Below are 21,722 nucleotides of genomic sequence, written 5' to 3' on the forward strand. Positions count from 1 at the left end.
AATTTTATTGCATGTAATCTAAAATCAAAGTTCACCATCTCTGGTTTTTTTTTAATTTTAAAAAATCATTTATTTCATTTTTTACTATTTCTGGAAGCATCGCTCATTACACACAGCCCTGCACTAGGTTTGTACATGTGTTCATTTTGATTTCTAATGGCAGGAGGTTTCTCATCTCCAGAACATCTTTTAATCATAAATTTTCTACGAACTATGGAATGTTTCCATTTGAAAGACTCATGAAACCAACATATGCTGGGTAGAAGGATATTGCTGAGGAAGACCTATGCAGATAGTGTAATGTTACTTAGCGATTAGAAGCTGGGGAATCTTGTGTACATATTCCCAAGGTGTTTATGTGTTATTTGTACTATCATTGATGTATTCTCCTAATACTAGTAGGAATAAGAATGCCTCAGAACATCACCCCTTTCGCTTATTATATCACCTGTTAAATTCAGGAGGACGAACCAGCCAAGCAGGGTAAATATTTCCAGTACAATCCTTTGTGTGTCTACTCAAAAGTAAGCCCCGTGGCAAGTGTAAGATGAACTCTTGCTTCCCCCATAGCAATATTTGGAAAACATATGCTAGCCTCTGATTCACACCTCTTAAAATGGACAGAGGCCCTATTCCTTTGCTTATCTGGCCACCCCAAAATTGTGATGATAGACTTCTCTGACCATTCATTGAGATTCAGTTCCCGTGGTATTCAGTTCTAGTAGCCTAACTTCATCTTAGCAGTTCTGATGGGGATACGAGTGAGTGAAAAGTAGTGTTCCTGTCTCCCCATCTCAGCTGAAGATGTAAGCACCATGGAGACTGCCAGAAAAAGAGGTGGACGTTCATTCACAATGACTGCATAATGAATGATCAACACAGCCAACTCTTCCAGTCAGCAGCTAGAAGCAGAGAAGTGCAACCAAAGGTTATGTCTTAGAGGCATAAATTTACTCTCTGTGATGAAATGTAATCAGATCTCACCAGTTTCCACTTTGAAGTCTTCCTGAAATCTGTGAGGTTACAGGCCTGAACATATCTCTGCTCCCAGTCAACAGGCCTCATATATATCTACGAAAAAATCTACGAAAGCAAATATATATATATATATATATATATATATATATATATATATATATTTGCTTTCGTAGATTTTCACGGGTACAGGAATGCAGGTTTTGGTATCCATTTGGTGCCAATGGATACCAGCAAAACAGGATTACGAAGCTAATCCAAAAGGAAACACCCCCCAAAAACCAAGACACAGAAGAAAACAATGGCATGGCCCTCCTTCCTTATATCAAGGGCACTACAGATAAAATTAGCAAAATCCTCCATAAACACAATATCAAAACAGCCTTTTGCACCAACCAAAAAATAGCCAATATCCTCAGAAACCCCAAGGATAAAATCCAGTTGGAAAACCAAGGGATCTATGAAATACCCTGCAAAGTCTGCCCAGCCACGTACATTGGACAAACAAACAGACGAATAAATGCACGTATCGCAGAACACAAGAATGCCGTCAAAAAAGAAGAAAAAACTTCCTCTCTTTTCCAACACATGAAAGAAACAGGACACGAAATTAATTTTGCAGATTCCAAATTGCTCTTTAACACGGAACATCACCACAAGAGAATAATCATGGAAGCCATCGAGATAGAGAAACACCCTCACAACATGAACAAGCGTGACGACACATCCCGCTTGCCAGACATCTGGAAATTAGCCCTCCCCACAAAAACTGACACCAGATCCAGAGGCACACAGAACGCCAACACCAATCAACCACACCAGACCCAAACCCAGACCCTCTCCACAGATGAATTACTGACACCATCCAGTAGCCAATCCATGGTGGCACCTCCGGATGCTGCACCCCCCTGCAATCCCTACACAGATCTGGCTGACACAAGCCACAAAACCACAGCTCGCCCCTATACACGAAGCCAAGCCAAAGCACAACTAAGTGCAATACAGCCATCTTCTCAGGAAAACTCTTCACAAAGTTCAAGAGGTCAAGACACAAAGACTTTAGCAACTAATCCACACCTAATGACCCACCTAAGTGGTACTCAGGATATCACTCAAGAAATCACTCAAGGTATCCCTCAAGTAATTAAGGAACAAAAGAAGAAAAGGCACACTAGCCTGGGAACTTCCTCTCTGCCCAGAACATTGGAGGCTAGACACCACACCCCCTCTACAGTATTTATAGGAACTCAAACATTGAGATCCCGCTCTGTTCCAGTAACAAGAAGCCGAAAGCACCAGCCTGAAGATGACGAGTGAGACCTCGTCGAAACGTCGCCTAGACACCCCAACTTTTACACGGGAAGACACCCGAGGACACCAAAACCTGCATTCCTGTACCCGTGAAAATCTACGAAAGCAAATATATATATATATATATACTGTGCATTTGTATGGAAACTAAAGCAAACAAATGCACAATAGGGTTTTCAAACACCCCCTCTTAGAAAAGGGGTACAGCTACATCTAAGCAGTTAACATTTTAGAAAAACAACAAGCTCAAAACAGCAATCCAAAACCACCACAGCAGGAGAATCCATCCACGACATCCCTCCCCCTTTCCCCCCATTTCTCAGCAAGTGAATAAGGAAGACTTTGTCTTTGTCCCCTCTTGGAGTAAGTTACGAATCTCTTCTTCCATGTGCACACATAAGCACTTTTTAAAAGATCACCATTTGTGCTCATCTTGTCTTTAAAAGTGCACCGAGTCCAATGCGAACAAACAACCCTGGGGGTTTATGAGAACTGCTCAACTACTAAAAATGTCTGCACGGTTTTACTGGATTCTTTTATCCAGGACATTGTGTTTTTGCTTCCATGGGAAAAGAAAACTAGCCAACGACAGATGGCAAAAAGTGGCGAGCCTAAATATGCACCAGAGACACGCTTTATCTACAGCAAGGCTTTTAATTTTCTGGGACCAACACAGCCGTAAAACTTGACACCGTGCCAAATACCGATGACCATCGTTGTTCGAGAGCAATTTTGGACCAAGGCCTCCCCTTGAGTACTTTATGTGTCACAAATCAGCACACAAGATTCCTCACACCAAACTGCTAGTGGGGTTGGTGTGGAGAGGGAAGGGAAGGGAAGAGAAGGGTTAGGACATGAAAAAGTACCCAAAGGGTAATATAGCTTTGTTCCCATATGGAGCAAGGAATGAGAGGAGGCAAGGTGAAGGGAGGCTACAAACCAAAAGGTGGCCAAAAAAGGTGGTTAGGATTCCTCAACAATGCGTCAGGAGGGATAATATGTATGTAGAAGTCCATGGCAAATTTAAGGACATTTAATGACCCCTGCTCAATCTCTATGAATGGTAGTAGTTGGCCTTCCTTAGAAGACAATCAATTAATTCCGCCTCTTCAGAGATTCCTTATCCAGTCACTCCTTTTGCAATATTTCTAATGAAAACACAGCCCATGGTTTGTTCCTTAAACTGTCCCCTTCTTATTTCTTATAGAAGTCTGTCAGATCTGACATGAATGGGACTTGATTCTCAGAGAACAGATGCTTAAACATGAGGAACTTTTAGCCTATTTCTTTTACAAACAAAAACTTGTTTTCTGAATGTGATGGGGGGGAACCATTGCTCATGGCCACGGATGTGTGTTCCACAAGATTGATTCAAATGAGGTGTAGGCATAGACATGATCAAAAATATGGTCACCACTGACGATTCAGTTAAAAGGATCTCTTTGTTTAAAGTTTTCACCGGTGAGCCATATGGTTTCCTTACCATAATAAAAAACCTTATCAATTGTGAGATCCAGATATTTAAAAGAACAGCAGTTTGCTTTGAACGTCCTTGATCTGAGATTAGGATAAACTCTGTACACCTTTTTCCAGTGTTTTCAAGAATCTATTGTGTTTATCAAAGGCATTTTTATTAGACACCTAGGATTTTAGGGATTGGCAATATGCATGATATAAAGACTTTCGCAGAGGTTAACACAAGTTGCTTTTGGAATGGGATCAAAATGCCCAGCCAATGCTCTGTGACCCTGCCTCCCACACACCCAATCCCTCCTCTTCTTCCTCCTCCTCTGTGGCGCTGCTGTTATTGTATTTAGATTTGGATAAACTTTTCCCTGGAAGGTGATTGCTCACAGCAGTTCATTTTAAACTCACAGGCTTAGATCAGGCTTTGTGTGTGTGAACAGGCCTGTCATCAGACATTCCAGGTCGCTCTCCAAAATGAATGCGGCTTTCCTCGGCGTTTGCTCAGCGTTTGGGCAGCAGACATTCCTTCTGCTCTGCATTAATCCAATTACTAAACACCTGCAGACATGCAATAACAGTTTCGAAGCCAAGTCCCTTAGAAATGGTTTTATGGGAGAACGTAATCTGACATCCTGCTATCAGGAGTCGCATTACACACCTGCCAAGTCCTGTGCTTTGGGGGCCGGGAACCCAACAATTCATGGCAAGAATTCACGGCAATAATGTTTTGGGGTTTTTCCTCCTTTGTGGCGGAGGGTGGGGAAGAGGCATGTTAACCAGACCAAATAAAATAAAATAAAATAAAAATACTCATACTTTTTAATTTTACTGCCATGGAGTCCATTAAACATTATGAACTCCTAGATGAATTTTATTAAAAGCCAATTTTAGTCTTCAAATATTTACAGAAGAGCATGACAGAAAAGCAACATCTCAGGGCCCACTCAAACATGTTCCAAAAGGTCCATTAAAATAGAAAGATGACTCACATGCACACACTTTGCCATTCTGTCGCTGTTCTCAGGGTTTTTAATCTGATAACCACCAACATGCATTCCAAAGTGATGTGTTGGAACTATGAAATAATTGCTTTTCTTGCCCAAATTTCTTATTTTCTCTCCCCTTTCTTTTAAAATTTCTGCTGCTTTCTGGAGACTTAATATTTGGGGTAACTTACCATTTATGCTATGTAATGCATTAGGTTGGTGCTCGTAATTATAGGTTCCTCTGTGGTCTGTCATTCATTCATTCCTTTTCATTTCTTTTATTTGTATGATGCTTTTCATTCGCATGAATCACAAAATGGCTCACAAACAATAAATGGCAATAACATAATAGGACATCGCAAATACAACATAAATCAAATGGAACAATTAGCAAATAATCCGTAAAAGAATTTCAAAGCATCAGTAAAACAACCACATTGTATTAACAAAACAACTTAAAAAATAACCTAAGCAGCACGACCACAACAAAAGTTCACAACAAAACTTTATAATGTAAGATTCACAGAGGCACTGCAGCACTCACAATCCACAAAACTAGGGTTGCCATATTTCAAAAATCCGGACACAAAAGTTGTTGAGCTGTTTTTTAGTTTTGGCCAATGGAAATCGCCAAAATCTACACTGCCGACATGGGCTTGCCATACGTTTGGATTTTCCTGGACATTTCAGTGATTTCTGCCCGAATGCTGCTTAAAGGGGTGGGGTGAATTCTGTCTATGTCTGAGAAATTCTGGAGGTATGGCAACCCTGACTAAACACTATTAACAACATTAACAAACTAGCAACCGAAAGCAAACTAAGCACTATAGAATTCACACACACAAACACACTCTCTTCCCAACTATATCAGGGAGCAACACTGAGGTCCTTGCTTCATGCACAAAGCTCTTCTGAAATCATCCACTCAGGGACACCACAGGGGAAAGATGGGGGGCAAGTCGCCCCCTTATCCTTGCCCATACATTTCAGTCCATGGTGATTATTGCTTGGGAGCAGCTGCTTTTGGTTATTTGACATGTTCTTAAGATCACTTTTGCAGGGATGGAAATTTTCTCTTTTTTATGATTATATTTTATTAATTTTCCATCAGAAGAAAATACAAATCACACCACATTACAACTTCTATAAATTTTTCCATTTTTGACTTCCTTCAGCCTCTCTGCCAATCATCCGAATTATATCTTCTTTAATTACACATTTCCAAATTTTGCTGTTGCCTTTATGCCTACCCCCCACTTCCATTTTCCCTTTTTACAATATTTCTTACGTTATTACAGAGCTTCTTTAAATGCCACTAACGTTATTCCATTATCACTTATACACTCCCAATACTCAACTAACTTTCCCCAGTCCTCAATGAACTTTTGATCTCGTAGATATCTGATCTTCCCAGTCAGTTTATCAAGTTCTGCATAGTCCATCAGCTTCATTCTCCACTCCTCCAGCATTGGTATTTGTTCTTGTTTCCATTTCTGGGCCAGTAATATTCTTGCCGCAGTTACTGCATATTGGAAAAGTTTATGATCCTTTCTATTTATCTCATTTCTGACAATTCCTAAGAGAAAGGCCTATGGTTTCTTAACAAATGTATATTTCAACATTTTTTTCAGTTCATTATATATCAACTCCCAGAAGCTTTTCACTTTCTTACATTCCCACCACATATGGTAAAATGTACCATTCTTTTCTTTACATTTCCAACACTTCTTACATGTTTTATACATTTTTGCTAGTTTTACTGGTGTAATATACCATCTATATATCATTTTCATAACATTTTCTTTTAATGCAGCACATGCAGTAAATTTAATACCTTCATTCCATAGTTTTATCCAATCATTAAATTGTATATTATGGCCAATGTCTCTGGCCTGGGATGGAAATTTTCTCAGTGCTTTCATTTTTCTACAGAAAATGTCCATTTAAAAATGGTTTCATAAGATTCATTAGCAACAATGCATGGTTGCCAATACAATACTGGATGTCCTTGGAAATTTCAACCCCATAATTCTTGGTTTGTTTGTTTGTTTTCCCAGGTGGTTATCCCTAGCAAATGTGTGAGAGAATACATAAATGTTTTCCTGATTTGTAAAGAGGGAGTGGGGATGAAATAAAACCATAAATACACACCCAAAGCCAAAGCAAGTTATAAATTCTTCTGACAGGTTACATAGGTGAAATGAAAACCAAAGTTTATTCTTACTTCCAGGGCTTTTTCTGTGACAGTATTCAGTGCTGCTAATGCAGCGGTTTGACTTCATTCAAGACATACTCCATTATCTCTTGAGACAGGCAGATGCCAACAACATCATCAACAACATTCACTGGTACTGAGTAAAAACACATCTTTTTGCTGCTCATGACTGGCACTCACAGTGCCTTTATCAGTATGTGAGTACCGCCACCTCATTTTTTACAGGGGAAAAGTGCTGCTTATTTCATTTCAGGCTACAGGTGTTTTTAGTTTGGTTTGCTAAATATAAGTCAAATGAGCTAAATTAGATCACGGTCTAATTACAGTAGGACAGAAACTCTCACAAATTCTTAATTTTCTGGAAAACCCACATCACTGCTTAAAATACACCACTTTCACAAACTTAACGTTGGCTACCTACAAGAGGTTTCCTCTGCGGAATTCTGCCACTCATTTTCCCATGCACTTAGTAAAATCTCTTTGACCCACCTTATCAAAACGAAAAAGGAACCCCAGCTTCAACACTGGAGGCCACAGGGATTTATCATAGAAATTGATGAGGATGCCTTGCTCTGCATCTAAACTGTGGGGAAATCCAAAATGATAATAGCCAACACACTATGATTTATGGTGCTCTACACAACAGGACTCTCCCTTGTCTGTTGCTGCTGTGGATATTATTCATGCCTCCTGCCATGCTTTAGGTTTAACATTCACACATGCACAATATTTTGATTTTAACACACATGTGCATGGAAGGAAAGAACAGTGATGACACAGGAGAAGGCAAGTTTTTTAGAGCAAAGGGTAGCCAGCAGTTTGGGCTACTAGAGGCTCACAGGCAAGGCAAGGCAAAATCTAGATCACATGTAGACTTTGTACAGATTAAAATAATTTCCTTACATAAAGATTAAAATAAGCCAATAGCCTCCTTATAAATAGGATCCTAAGGTAAAGGTAAAGGGACCCCTGACCATTATGTCCAGTCATGGCCGACTCTGGGGTTACGGCGCTCATCTCACTTTATTGGCCGAGGAAGCCAGCGTACAGCTTCCGGGTCATGTGGCCAGCATGACTAAGCCGCTTCTGGCGAACCAGAGCAGCGCACGGAAATGTCGTTTACCTTCCTGCCGGAGTGGTACCTATTTATCTACTTGCACTTTGACGTGCTTTTGAACTGCTAGGTTGGCAGCAGCTGGGACTGAGCAATGGGAGCTCACCCCGTTGCGGGGCCTCAAACCACCAGCCTTCTGATTGGCAAGCCCTAGGCTCAGTGGTTTATACCACAGCGCCACCCATGTCCCAAGAAGAAACAAACATACCCTTAAAATGAGCGACTGGGGGAGAAGAAGCAACAACGTAGATCAGAAGATGGGGAGCGGATGAGTGTGCTGTCTTACAACAGCACCTGCAGAATAAAGCCAAACTCTTTAATCCTTCATGATTTGCATACATTTCAGTGGAATGTCACCTAAAATGTTTTCATGTATGTTTGAGACATTACGTCTTTATATATAACCGTCCCTTAATAGCCAAGTCTAATATAGTCTCTATCCAAATTTCTATGGTTTGGAGTACGCCTGGATTTCCAGTGTGTATCACAATCCTTTTTTCTTTTTCTTTTTTTGTTACCAGAGTGGCTTGATATATCCATGGCAAATGTCCTGAAATTTTACTGCAAGCCCCGCTGCAAAACTGTATTTGCTGAAAGCGCGTCTCTCGTCAAGTGAAACGACACCCTCGTTACCAGGAGCCCATTTTCTGATTGGATTTTCGCTCCTTGAAGCGTGGTTTCATGAAGCTAGAGCTCTTGGGCTTCCCTTTGTATCTCATTATGCTTTTAAGGGCCATTTCATATGTGGATTCTAAGGCAACTGTGTCACACAATCCCTATAAGTTATCATTGCTGTTTTCCTTGGCAGCAGACATGCTACAGTGATAAATATGTGCGCTGTTCAAGGAAGACAAGTTGGACTGGACTAAGAGCCACCTGCAGTTTATAGCATCACAGTCACCGTCAAGGGCTATACAAAATGTCCTGTGGGGTCTTTTGCACAGCTGTAGACAAGACAGCTACAGAACTTTCGCCAACGAGAGCATTCCAAGACTCCAGTCCTGTGCGCTCACCCCTCCCACACAGCTTTATATTCCTCTATCCCATATGTAACCTTCAGCCCCTACCCAGAGCAGACAATCTGACAATAATAATAGTAGTCACCGAGAAAAGGTAACCTCTATCATACTAACCATTTCTGAAAACTAAAACGCTTAGGATATGATTTGAATTAAAATCCACGTTGTTTGACTTGTCTCTCTTGACAAAATGTCTTCACCTATACTCTCTTGCACACAGAAACCTGCAATCAGACCATACCCATGAGCACTGACCTCTCTGGAGGTCAATATGCTTTCAAATAGCCCTATTTTCAGGGAGTTTTGATCCTGGGTTTATTTATTTTCAAATATAAGTGAGGAATCAGCTACTTTCTTCTTCTTCTTCTTCTGCTGCTGCTGCTCTTTTCACAGTGATCAATAACTAAACGTGACTGGAAGATTAATGGAAATGGTTTTGAATTTTTGTCTTCCCCCTTCTCTGGGCAAAGAGTTTAAGCAAATAGTTATGAGTAATTTCACATATTAATATTTTTATTATTTAAATACCGGAAACAGCTGTCATGAATCAGTTATCATAGAGCATTCTTTCTTATCATGTCAAGCAATTTTCCAGAAGTCCAACCTAGGAGTCAATTATTTTATCACCTGTTCAGACTACATCTGTGAATTTATCTTTTCTTACTGTAAAGCATGTATTAGCAACATCAGACACAGGGAAAGGAGTGATGACAAAAGACTGTAGAAGGAACACAGTGGGTTTATTTTGGGTTTTTATCTAATTTATTTATAAAAAGTGCACCAATAGAAAAAGCATTATTCAATAACAAATCAGTTGTGGAGGAAGTAAAACTACTTTCAATATTCATCATGAATGTTCATGTCTATATCCCCAAGAAATGTGCATAAAACACAAATCCAGACTTGTATTCAACAACTCATTTTTTTCCTATTACAATATGTACACACACACACAAATACAGTTTTATATGCACAGTATAAAAGTACATTAGATTAGATTAGATTAGACTCCTGGTTCACTTTTCTGACAGCTGCCACTGACAACCCTAATAGAAACTCTTGATAAACTTTCATGGAGCACAGTTGGAAAACCAGTGGATTAGACAATTCTCATGAATTCCTTTTTTATTTCAAAAAATGTATTACATATTTCTATAAAAGAAAGGTTACATGTAAACTAACTATATGCATAACACATCCAACTGTAACTGATTTCCTATAATCCTATATTCTATAATGTATTTTATGTGCTATATAACCAAATGTGTTATTGCTATAACAGCCACATCCTCATATATACAGAAACAATACTTGCAGAGAAACCATAAAATATATTTTACAAGCAATCTCAATATGATATACAGTGTAATCGGAAAAATATTCCATTTGCATGAGCAATAAAAAATATTATGGACTCACTGGGAATTTTTCTTGAATACAAGCTTTGGGTCTAGTCAACTGAAGTCAACAGGATTTGTGATTTCAACAAGAGAAAGCTTTGGCTGCTACAGGGTTCTGTTATGACAAAAGTGATGGGTCTTTTTTAAGTAATAATAATAATGTATAAGTGCCTGCAATGGTGCCAATGAATTACTTTCATTCTAATAAGATTTAATCACCAGGAGGGTCATGCCCACTATGGGAAATCAACGCTCAATATACAGTCTTTCCAATTCTCCCAACGGCCAAGAGAAATCCCCCAGAGAGCTATTATTCATTTGTGCGGTTGTCAATTAACCAAAATGTGTGATTTAAATATGTTTATCCTCTTGGACTGAGGCCAAGTTAAAAAAGAAAGAAGGGCCCTTCATTCTGACTGTGCAATGTGCACTGGGTGGGTGGGTGTACACTTTGTGATGCTGTTAGAGTAGACTGTGTTGTGAGACCTCTTCAAGCCTGTCCCACTCTGCAAGGAGGATGCAGTGCTGTCAGCAGGAAGAACACACACCCCACCCCCTAACTGTTGGGTAAATTTCTGCAGGTTATCTGGCCAGTTCTGATGCTGGGAATAAATTTTTGTGTACCTCACAAGGTTGGCAAGTGAGACACACATTTTCCACCTTCCCCAAGGGACAGAATGGAAGTAGGGAGCATGAATTCCTGATGTGGCTAATGTGATTTTGATTTGTTGTCACAATCTAAAAGGTGGAGCAGTGGTTGAGGAAGAAGGTGAGGCAGATGGAATTGGATGCCTTCAACAGAGGATAGGACATATTAAGGCAGTTCCACACACACAATTCAAAAGGCTACTAGCTTATTCACAGAAGGATGGGTTGCTCTGTTTTTCAGACTTGCTCTTCATATCAGTGCCCAATACAGAAAATTCAAATACCACCCTACTAGAGGTTTGAAAGACCATCATTGGCTCCCAGTATGTTTCCGGGCGCAATGCAATGTGTTGGTACTGAGCTTTAAAGCCCTAAATGACCTCAGACCTGTATGTCTGAAGATATGGCCACCCCCATTGTTCAGCCCAGACACAGAGGTCCAGTTCCAAGGGCCTTCTAACATTTTCTTCACTGCGAGAAGTGAAGCTATAGGGAACCAGGCAGAGGGACTTCTTGGCAGCAGCACCCACACTGGAAGGGCCTCCCATCAGATGTCAAGGAGATATAACCTTTAGAAGACATCTGAAGGCAGCCCTGTACGAGGAAGCATTTTCATGTGTAATGTTTTGTTATGTTTTTATATGTGTTGGAAACCACCCAGGCTGGCTGGGGCAACCCTATCAGATGAGTGGGATACAAATAATAAAATTATTATTAGTAGCAGTATTTCTTGCTTTCAAAAGGAAGCTGAATGATTGAGAATTTGCTTCCCGCTGATTGCCTCCTCACCTGCTGCCTGAGGAGGGCCACCCCATAAATATACCAAGTTTGAATTTGTTACAGCATGTGTTATTTGTTGCTTGAATTGTTGCGGATCCTTCGAATTCCTCCTGTTCTGAGAAATGCAGATAGATCTCCAACTTGCTTCTTTCTCTGCTTTTCTAAGTCGTAAGATTAAAGAAGATAATGGCCCAGATTTACATCGAGCTGTCAGGAAGCAGGTGAGGGACCGAATAAATTGTCATCCCTCCATCCCATTATACAGCTGCAGTGCATGAACTCTCATTACATTCAGTGGGAGTTGCTCCCATTCAGCTGTTGCATATGCTTCTTGCAGGATGGACAGAGCTAAGTCTGCATCTGCAGGTCTCCACAACAGGAAGTGAAGGAAAGCCCAACTTCACAGAGAAATGAGTGATGAAGTGAAAGAAGATTATATCGTAATAACAGGGAAGGTTGGATTTCAAAACCATCAGTTTATAAGTTCAGGGCTGCGAACAAGGTCATTCGGTACAACCCGGTGAGACAACTTTAAAATGAGCTTTCAAAAGACCATTCTAGAGCCACTCTTTTCATATATAGATTCCCTCCCTCCCTCTCTCTCTCTCTCTCTCTCTCTCTCTCTCTCTCTCTCTCTCCATTAATAAAGATTGGTATGCGCAATTTAAATCCAGCAGGAAAACAATTGCAGAAACACAACTGCAGGAGTCATTGAATAAAAGCATTTATCCACCTGGCACACATATAATGACATCGTAAAGCTCAATAGGGAGAATGCATTTTTGGACATCAAATTCATACGTTAAGATCTATCGCAATGTGCTTGGGATATAGGATATAAAATGTCCAAAGAATGAAAGCAAGGGCTTCTTTTACTAACATTCTTAGCAAGTGACAAAATAAAAAAAAGAGATACTTCTTTTTAAAAATATTCAGCATTATATTCAGTGGAATAATAATGTAGAAATTTGGGAGGCACACCTGGATTCAAATCTCTTGTTAACTGTGAAGTTTGCAGAGTTGACATTGTCATTTTTTATTTCTTAGCTTAGGGGGCAGTCAATATGGTGTTCTCCAGATGTTGATCATAGATAGAATCGTAGATTGGTAGAGTTGGAAGGGTCCCTGAGGGTCATCTAGTCCAACGCCCTGCAATGTAGGAATCTCAACTGAAGCAATCCATAACAGAGTACCATCCAAACTCTGCTTTAAAATCTCCAGTGAAGGAGAACCCACAACACTCTGGGGGAGTCTGTCCACTGTCAGACAGCTCCTACCATCGCAAAGTTCTTCCTGGTGTTTAGTCAGAATCTCCTTTCTTGTAACTTGAAGCCATTGGTTCAGGTTCTACCCTCCAGAGTTGGAGAAAACAAGCTTGCTCCATCCTCCATGTGACAGCCCTTTGGATATTTGAAGATGGCTATCATTTCTCCTGTCAGTTTCCTCATTACCTGTCTAAACATACCCAACTCCCCCAACACTTCCTCATAAGGCTTGATTTCCAGACCCTTGGCCATCTTGGTCACCCACCTCTGCCCACATTCCAGCTTGTCAATAATCTTCTTAACTTGCAGTGCCCAGAACTGGACACAGTACTCCAGTCATGGTCTGACCAATACAAAATAGAGTGGTGCTATTACTTCCCTTGATCAAAATGCTATTACTTCTGTTGATACAGCCTAGAATACCATTACCCCTTATTGCTAGTGCATATTCACATTGCTAATGCTGACTCATATTAAGCTTGCTGTCTACTGAGACCCCTAGATCCTTTTCACATGTTCTACTGGCAAAGCAGATTTTCCTCCATCTTATATTTGTGCAGTTGGCTTACCAATTCTTATTGGGCATGCTTCTTGGAGTGGTGCTACCCCATACCTAGTCTACTGTATAGGCTGTTATCGGGATCAGAATGGAATAACTCCTGATCTCCTTAGTATAGAGATAGGATACAAGTGTGATTGATAGATCAATTAAATAAACTGTGTTGGACCAGTTGATAAAGCACTAATCCCTTACTTTGCATGAATTAAGTATGGATATAAAAAAGAAATGGATGCATTTAGATCCCTTATAGATGTTTCTATTTCTTGTGAAGGTCAGTTGATTCTGATGCAGATTCCCTGCCTTGCTAAACCATAATTCAGCAGCTGGGAACAGTAGTCAGGACCATATAGCCACACACACACCCCATTTCCTTTCCTCAACACAGGAATCCATGTTCGCTTAAGCTACATGTCCAAAATGAGGAACTGAGGTTTAATGTCAGTTGAAAATCCCATTTGTGATTTAAATTTGTGACATTAAATCATAGTTCCTCATTTCACACACAACAGACAGCTGTAGTTTAAGCTCACAGATGAAGGGAGATAGCAAATGGTGTGGGGAGGCGAGTACACGATCCCAAAGCCCTTTCTTGACTGCTAAACTATGGTTAACTATAGTGTAACAAGCTAGTAAATGTACACATGAATCAGGCTAATAGCATATACAATCGTACCTTGGAATTCGAATGGAATCCATTCCAGAAGTCCGTTCGACTTCCAAAACGTTCGAAAACCAAAGCACGGCTTCTGATTGGCTGCAGGATTGGCAGCCAGTTGGAAGCCGCAGAAGCCCCATTGGATGTTCGGCTTCCAAAAATAGTTCGCAAACCAGAACACTCACTCCCAGGTTTGCAGTGTTCAGGAACCAAAACATTCGAGAACTAAGCTGTTTGAAAACCAAGGTATGACTGTATACAATTATATGAATGGTGATGGTGGGGATCCTACAAGGATGGGTATGATGCCCTCAACAGCAAGAGTGATGCATCCAAAGTTTCAGCTCAAGAAAATTTCCCACATTGTCCCATCTTCCCAGATAGGCAGAGTTAGCAATGTGCCGAAATCTCAAAATGAGTGGTGATCATGTTGGGGTTTAGAAAAAGGAGCTTTTCTCCATAGTCTGAAACACTTTTACAGTCAACTAAGCATAGAATGTCAACAATCTCAAGATAAATGAATATAGGAAACAATACAGAACCCAGATCCCTCAAATCAGGTTCCCTAACCAAGAGCTTTTTTCTCCAACTCCCATAATTCCCAGTCTACCTATGGTCAGGGATTATGGCAGTTACAGTTTGTAGGAGTGCAGAAATTATTACCCCAGAAGAAGAATAAAACGTAGAACTGTGGAACTACTGTAGTATGTATCTAATAAGAAAGAAGAGGCTATATATCTACACTACAGACTTTAAAATATATTGTACCTGTTTGACAGATTCTTCTTCCCCCAAGAATCCTGGGAAATGTTGTTTGGTGATAGCGCTAAGAATATGTACACACACTCAAAAAGAAACACAATTCCCAGAATTCCCTGGTAAGAAGGAATGATTGCTTAAACAATTTAAATCTGTAACACAGAGATTTTTTTTGGAGGGGGGGTAAGGTAAAATCCATGGCATTGATTGATGTATGTATAATTTGGCTATTTGTCTTCACATTCTCAAAACTACCTGGGTTTTAGATTTGTCGAAGTATAATTTTAATTCATTCATCTTTCATTGTTACAAAAACCCATTAATAAGTGAGACACAGAAGGAGAAGAGAGACCCTCTGATGTCATCCTGAGCCTTGGCTCACAATGACCACTTTCCAGGAAGATCTGCAATTGCCATGTAATTCAGAAAATCCTGTTGCACATTTAGACTCAGCTCATCTCTTTCCAGATGTGCAGAATTAGATGGCAAATGACTGTCCTCTTAAATCACAAGAAGATTTGAACAAAAGAAAACACAAAAATATAATTGTTTGGGACAGGTTCTTTCTCTCTACTTAACAAAAGTCAGTATTACTGTATGGTTTCATTATCACCTTCACAGAGAGACTGTCCTATGACTGAAGCACCTATAAAATGTTAAAGGACTTTAAAACAAAAGAGAACATGGGGTGGTTAGCTATTTTTGGCCAGCGTTCTTTAAAAGTGTGTTTATGTCTCATACACAATGTCTAAAATTAGACCGTATTGTCTGAAAATAACTTGGGTATGTTGGATGGAAGGACTGCAATGTTCTTTTCGTAGTGAGTCGAAGCGATGTTCAGCTAGATTTTATGTGAGCCTGCCTCCACAGTTCAGGTGTGATTCAAGAAAGACTTGGACTCAGTTTCATTCCGTCCATCAAGGAATGTACTTTGGTACATTGTTGACACGGCAATCCTAAGCACCTTCACTAAAAAAGCCCTGCTGAATTTAATGAGGACATGTGTCTGAGGGAGCATACAAGGATAGACATGTGATAGGATGTCTATCGATTGTTTATTTCTGTCTATAGGACATGGGTGGCACTGTGGTCTAAACCACTGAGCCTCTTGGGCTTGCAAATCAGAAGGTCAGTGGTTCAAATCCCCGCGACGGGGTGAGTTCCCGTTGCTCTGTCCCAGTTCCTGCCAACCAAGCAGTTTGAAAGCACACCGGTGCAAGTAGATAAATAGGTACCATTGTGGTGGGAAGGTAAAGGGTGTTTCCGTGCACTCTGATTTCCACCACGGTGTTCCATGGCACCAGAAGCAGTTTTGTCATGCTGGCCACATGACCTGGAAAGCTGTCTGGGGACAAATGCCTGCTCCCTCGGCCTGAAAGCGAGATGAGCACCGCAACCCCATAGTCACTTTTGTCTGGACTTAACCATCCAGGGCTCCTTTACCTATACCTTCAGTCTATATTTCTCTGTGTCCCTTCCCGTTCTGAGTGTTTACATTTAGGGTTCTTAATCCTAATATCTGAGTATTTCCCAAACACTTAAAAAGAGAAGATCCAGCTAAAACTAAGCACTTTTGGTCACATTAATTCCAGTGCAAGATTTAAACATGCATTTAACTCTCCTTCATCAAAATCAACGGGCTTAAATGTGTTTAAATTTGCTATAGAATTCCCAGACCTCTGGGCCAGGGCATTGCATATTGGAGAACTTAAGATGGTGAGCAGCAACAGCAGATGGGAGCTGAGCAGTGGTGGGCTAATTGCAGCCACATCTGGAGGGTGGTAGCATAAACAGCACCATGCCAAGGGTCTCCTCACATCTGGTGCCAGCTCTGTTCCCAATAACATCTGAACAGGGTGGTTCATCTTCTGCTTGTTCTTTGACATGGAGGGGAAACCTTACATATCTGTTGGACTATTCCTAGAAAAGAGGAACTGTGTGTATTTGTTATTTGTTTTTCAGCTCTTATGGAGCAACACCCATAGTGTTTATCCTGGCATTATTCCATTAGCTTTAAAATGGAACATGCAATTGTTGTATGACCTCTCCTTGTGCAGCAATAATAACACTTCACATTTATATAGGTCTTTTGAGTGTCCAAGATGCTTCACCTACTTTATTTCTGTAATCTTTGCAACACTGATATGCGGTAATTCACTGTTCTTCTTGTTATGGAGGAGAGGAGGCAAGATTGAGGGGCAGCGGCCTGCTAAAGACCACCTAGAGAGTTTACAGCTGAGGTGAAATTAGAGAGATATAGATTTCTCGGCTCCCATTTCCTTCTCTTGCTAATGTTCAACACCAGATAACCAAGCAAAAAAACCGTTCTTGTCAAAGTCACAATCACAGCAAAGGGGGAAAAAAATGTTTAGACCAAAGTTAAAATTTTCGAAGAACATGAAATTATGTGCAGTTATGAGGGAAATACAATTCCAACTGTCTCAAATTTTGTCATTCTCCTTTGAACATACCATGTGAAATGAATGCAGTGCATAACAATGCTATTTTAAAAACAATGTTCATTTGCTAGGAACTCTAATCAGGAAATCTGTATTTGAAGTGCTTAACCAGGTATTCCCCATCTTATATTTGTACATTGGGTTCCTTCCTGTGTGTTACATATGCATTCTGCCCTTGCTACATTCTGCCCAGCTCTCCAGGCAAATGAGAACATTTTGAAGGTCTGTTTTAGCCAGAACCCTGATGAAATTGGATAGCGCTGTAAAAACAGGGTACTGTAGCCAGTCTGCCAGGTGAACATCCAAAGTTGTCCCAGCTCTGCTAAGAACAGGTCCAATCCAAATGCTTCACACGACTAAGGCTGCTTTGCTCTACTCAGCTAACATCAACAATTACATCAGAAGGAATGTGTTTACCTTGGTCCATCGCCACAGAAACTGCACCCAAAATGATGCTGAACATATGTCTGCCAATGCCGTTTATGGGGACAAACAATGTTACAGATGGTTTCAACGCTCTCTCTCTCTCTCTCTTTAAGTATAAAGAACATTCAAGAACAGAACACTCATTTCATGGAATTGTTTTTGTTTATCGTTCATTAATTATACTGCAGATATTTTTGAGGGCAAACCGAGATAAAAGTAGGACAGCGATGTGAAACTTTAATTTAGGCTGTTACATTTTAGAGGCACACACATCACCATTGTAGTATGCCATTTCCCCACATTATTAAGCCGTAGTCAAAGTGACTCAGAGCATCATTTACATAGCATAGCTCACTAACAATAACAATGCACACTAAAATTTAAATAGCCATAAACAATAGGCTAATGAAAACGTCCCATATTAAGAGATATGCAATAAAAGTAAACAATCCGCTGAGCATCCATAATAAGGTGTAACAATAAAAAGAAAAAGAATATAATCCAAGCTAAACCGCTTAGTTGCTGAACAAATCAGCGCCTGAACGAAGTGAGTGCTCCGGTTTTTTGGAAGCCGAATGTCTGACTCGGTTTCCGTGGCTTCTGCTTGAGTGCAGGAAGCTCCTGCAGCGAATCGGAAGCTGTGCCTTGGTTTTCAAACAGTTTCGGGACTCAAACAGACTCCCGGAATGGATTAAGTTCGAGAACCAAGGTACCACTGTACAATCTCCAAAGCTAACATATTTTTTACTCTATAAGACTCACTTTTTCCCTCCTAAAAAGTAAGGGGAAATGTGTGTGCGTCTTATGGAGCAAATGCAGGCTGCGCAGCTATCCCAGAAGCCAGAACACAAAAGGGATTGCTGCTTTCAGTGCGCAGTGATCCCTCTTGCTGTTCTGGCTTCTGAGATTCAGAATATATTTTTTTCTTGTTTTCCTCCTCCCAAAACTAGGTGCGTCTTTTGGTCTGGTGCGTCTTAAAGAGCGAAAAATACGGTAAATCTTGACCCCAGCAACAACACTTAAGCAGTTCTCCATTCTGATGACCTCTAGACTTCCTGAGCAGAAAAAAGAGCCTTTGTAGATGGAGTGAACCATGGTCCTGCCTTTGCAGGTGAGACTGGGCTGGAAAGGGAGCAGGGACTGGGTCTTGCAGGAGATAGACAAATGTAACTGCACTGGATTAAGTAGCTTCAGGATCACCACTACAGTTTGAAATTAGACTACTCCAAAACAACACCAATGAAGTCAAGGAAATTACTCTAGAATAGCAGCAATGGTAGAGACTGCACATGTCCAATTATATCTGATCTGTGATTGCCATATCCCAGAAGGGATTGGATCAGCTGTGATGTCATGCTCATGAATATGCAAAGGTACTTGAATCAATTAAAACAATTTTCATATTATTTTATACTGCTGCCCACTCAGTGAACTCAGTGAAAGAATTGATCCAGACAGTCAAATGCGAGGGGGGAAATGTTCAGGTGAGCCAGACTCCTAGTTTAGACTCATACAATATCATTTCAGTCTAGAAAGTTCCTCATGATTGCCAAGAAAATTAAACTGAAATATTGCAGGGCTCCTGTTTGTATAAGTAAAGTGCCCTGGTTTAAGAAACAGTTCCTGTTGTACAGCAAAGAAGTCTCGTTTAGAGCTACTTGGCTGAATTTTAAAAGTAAGGAGAATATGGTCACTTAAAGCTTTAGATCAGGGATGGGGAAACGGTGGCTCTCCCAATGATGCTGGACTGCAGTTCCCATCAAACACTGACTATACTGGCTGGGAGTGATGTGAGCTGTAGTCCAACAACATCTGGAGGGCTAAAGGCAATGCACCCCTGTTTAGATAAAGGTAAAGGGACCCCTTGACCATTAGGTCCAGTTGTGGCTGACTCTGGGGTTGCGGCGCTCATCTCGTTTTATTGGCCGAGGGAGCCAGCATACAGCTTCCGGGTCATGTGGCCGGCATGACTAAACCGCTTCTGGCGAACCAGAGCAGCGCACGGAAATGCCGTTTACCTTCCCGCTGGAGCAGTACCTATTTAATCTACATGCAATTGATGTGCTTTCGAACTTCTAGGTTGGCAGGAGCAGGGACCGAGCAACGGGAGCTCACCCCGTCGCAGGGATTCGAACTGCCAACTTTCTGATTGGCAAGTCCTAGGTTCTGTGGTTTAACCCACAGCGCCACCCGCGTCCCTATCCCTGTTTAGATAGTTTGGGGTTTAAAAAGATATGCAACCAAAATTGATATTGTAAAAACTAATAATTTTTTTGAAAAACAAAAACAAAATTGAACTACACACTGTCCTCGGACCATTTTCCACAGGTATCAACAAAAGTTTCTTTCCAAATAAAGAACAGAAATCCCTGAGTTTTTCATTCCCATACATAACAGCACACAGTGTAATGACAAGTCAAAGTTCAGCTTTAGCAGTATGTAGGCAAATGGATACGCCTATTAGAACTGACACTGGGGGGGCCCACACTGTTCTAGGACCTCTGGTACTATATATTGCCAATGGGTCTTCATCCAACAGGAGTTTTGGAGTCCTGTGTCCAGTTCCAGGCACCACAATTTAAGAACAATATTAACAAGCTGGAATATGTGCAGAGGAGGGCAACCAAGAGGATCAAAGGCCTGGAAACCAAACATTATGTATAAGGAACAGTTATGGGAGTTGGAGAAGAGGAAACTGAAAGGAGATATGATAGCCCTCTTCAAAGATCTAAAGGGCTGTTGCATGGAAGATGGAGAAAGCTTTTCTCCTACCCTGGAGGGTAGGAGTTGAAAACAGGGCTTCAAGTTACAAGAAAGGAGATTCCGAATAAACATTAGGAAGAACCTTCTGGTGGTAAGAGCTGCTCAAAAGTGGAACTGTCTCCCTCGGGAGCTTATGGACTCTTGTTCCTTGGAGGTTTTTAAGCAAAGGTTGAATGGCTACCTGTCATGGATGCTTTAGTTGAGATTTCTGCATTGCAGAGGGTTGGACTAGATGACTCACATGGTCCCTTCCAACTCTATGATTCTATGACAGTTATGGAGGTTGTTTCAGGACCCAGCTATAATAGTTTCCAGCTCTGCACAACTTGCCAGGGCTAAGGTGTAGCAGTAACTGTGTCATGCCTACTGCTGCAGCTCAGAAGGTGTTGCCATCAAGTTATATATTTAACTCATGATTTATTATAAAGGCAGGCAGGCAGGCAGGAATGGGGGTTTAATCTCCTCGAGATTTGTGGGCAAGTGTGGGGATTTCCAGCCCAACAGATCTCATTTCACCTAAACATATAGGCATGACAGTGCTTGTGTACAAAAATTAGATGGCCTTGCAAATGTCAAATTCAGGAAATGGGAATTTCCCATTATTTGCTGCTAGAAAATTCTGTGTTTCATGTCATACTCATCATCTGTGGGCAGGGAAGAATCAGGTATTAGCTGTTTTAAGTGGGATAGCAAAGAATTACACCCAGAACACTAACGGCTTTTGGGCTGGGGAGTTGCTGATCAAGCAAACACATTCTGATGTTCAAAGGAAGCTTTCTCCAAAAGATTATATTTAAATATATATATATAATAATAATATTCCATGTATGTCACTCAGAAGTGATTAAAAAGGATATTGTGTTGTGGAAACATCAGAATAATATGAAGCAGTCCAGGGCTTAACAATGACCTATTTAC

The sequence above is a fragment of the Podarcis gaigeae genome (genome assembly GCF_964106915.1).
Source record: "Podarcis gaigeae genome assembly, chromosome: 3".
Taxonomy (NCBI): Eukaryota; Metazoa; Chordata; class Lepidosauria; order Squamata; family Lacertidae; genus Podarcis; species Podarcis gaigeae.